Source organism: Primulina huaijiensis, chromosome 13 (genome assembly GCF_012295235.1).
Source record: "Primulina huaijiensis isolate GDHJ02 chromosome 13, ASM1229523v2, whole genome shotgun sequence".
Lineage (NCBI taxonomy): Eukaryota > Viridiplantae > Streptophyta > Magnoliopsida > Lamiales > Gesneriaceae > Primulina > Primulina huaijiensis.
Genome location: NC_133318.1, coordinates 6,845,006 through 6,847,764, shown reverse-complemented (window position 1 = coordinate 6,847,764; position 2,759 = coordinate 6,845,006).

Genomic DNA, 2,759 nt, shown 5'->3' with positions numbered 1-2,759 from the left:
CCTCGCGCATATGCGCGAGGTCCTCTGCCTTCGCGCTTGGTCTCTCGCGCATATGCGCGCCTCTCTGCCGCGCATGTGCGCGAAGTCTACTGTCATTCACATATGCAATCATCATGCTTTTCCAAATCTAGTCTCGTCGTGACCCTTCTATAATCACATCAATTAATCCATTAATCCTTTCCGATTAACACGATAAAATCTCGGGCATTACATTTCTCCCCCTCTAAGAATCGATTTTGTCCCCGAAATCACAGGCAATCAACTTGGATATCACAGGTAATCATATCAGATTCCGAATCAGATACAAGAAGGAGATATATACAAAAGTTCAAAGAGAACTCACTTCAATAAAACCATTCTAAAATTTTTATCTCATCTCGGATTCTATCTTCTAAGTAGCTTCTTCGATATTCTAACCACTCTATTTAACTTTCAACAGTAGAATAGTCTTCATTCTAAATTATCTTTCTTCCTCGGATTTCTGATTTCAAATCTGGAATAATAATTCAAGAAGTATAATATCATAATACCACTCGAAATAACTCTGACAGAATCAATCTCACAATACTGGCTATACAACATCCGTATATAACAATCAACACCATCATTACCTAACAAATCTGGTAGTTTCTGTCAAGGTTATATTCAATCTTCGGCATCAAATACCAACAGTCATCGTCTGACGTTGGCTTATTCAGTCTATCTATTCTGAGCTGTCTTCAGTTTCTTTATCATAATTCTGATTCTATCAGATTCAGTCTCAGGTATCTCCGAGATATTATTTCCATACGAATGGAATCTACAGTTCTCACTGTATAATACCTCGACTGAAGCTATTTCAATACTCATTTGATAGCTCTCGTTATACGACAATCACAAATGACAATACATCGTGTCAACTAGTGCTAAAATCCAGCACTACAGCTCCCTGGATATCCTCCAGTATCTGGATAGTCCACTCCGACTCTCCGTCGGTCTGTGGGTGCTATAAAAAAGAACTCATTGTATATGCTGCCAAAAGTACAAAATCAAACGAAAATCACAGTCTGATATAATCAACTTTGGAATTCAGAATCTGTCCCTTTTTCTGACATATATCTCAGCCGTCTAGTTATGTCTGTAAGTCTTCATGTACAGAATAATATATGCAGATTTGAATAATCGTTCAATCACAACCACATCACATCACAGTATTGTAAAGATTTTGATAATTTCATCGCAAAATCCATAGAAATGTACTCCCATTTCTTATTCAGGAATCGCTAATCTATAGACTAAATTTCCCGGTTTCTATCTTTTTGTCTTCATCTGTCGACGATTTAGACAATTCAGTACAAACTCTGCCACAACTAATCTCATCTGTTTATATTAAAACTGTTTTTCTGTTATCAGGATGCATACTAAATCAATTACTGTGTGCTTCTGATCATATCTGCCATTTCAATTCGAAATATCTGGCACAAACAAGTCAATTATTAACATACAATACAGTATTACTTACCTGAATTCTGATCGACACTCTATTCTGACTATCGATATCGAATTCTGTTGTATAAATCTGAAATATTCGGCACAAGGAGACTATTCTGTCACATACCTGTTACTCTGATCGATGCTCTGATTCGGTTTGAACTGTATATAATTTCAACAATATACAACAATATGTATCAAACATGGATTTAGAACAACAGTAATATCGGATCAGATTCAAAATATCAATCATCTATACTGATATAATAAACTCATGCAACCATGAATTTTTGACATTTCTGAAATTCTGACATCGATGTCGTTCTCAGCCACTATTCACGGCCTCAACTGTGCTAAAATCAATCGGTATACTATCTACGGATAACACATACCCCGAATACAATCTGTTTCAGTCAAGATTCATATCTGCACAATTTCTGTATACAACAATCTCAGTTCTCAGAATAAGCAATACAATATATTCGATTCAGTCAATCATATGTTACGAGTAATTAAAATATCATAGATGCAACGAGCATATAATCATCAAAATACTTTTGAACACATGATTCATCAACCCATAACCAGAACTGAAGTATTTTACAGAAAAACATACAATCAAATGTAACTCTAACTCTCCGGCAGTAAATATTCTAACTGATATGTCAATTCTGTCCATTCAATACGTGTCATCCAGTACGGAATTCAACACAATAAAACCAGTACCTGGTATCGAATCAAGGCTGAAAACACTCTCCCTGATATAAGGCAAACCCGAAATCTCATCTGGGGAGACTTTAGCAATTCTCCTGCTACTGGCAACTCAGTCCATGATACGCTCAGTTAATCAACTGAATACATAAGGAATCTCTCCATTCCTTTCGATAATCATCGAATCATAGCTAATACGGATGTCAAAAGAATTCAAAATCGAGAATCCTTACCGTATATTATTCATTCTTCGGCCATTTCAGATCCGAATCTTACCATATCCTGGTAAGAATCTACAATAGTTCTGTACTTGTCTACTATATCAATAATGCGGTCAAAATCAGACAACAAAAGTACTACACAATCGAACTCAATTTCACTCTCATCTTACTGCAGTATACAAGATGTCACAGAATCTCACTGATATCAAATCCTCTCCCCAAAAGGAAAAGAGATCAATACTACAGTAAATACAGACCCAACAGATAAAGCATGTCTCAATGCAATTCATACAAAATCATGTATAAGATGTATTAATATCTCTTAATACATACGCAGGATAATCATAAAAGAACAGT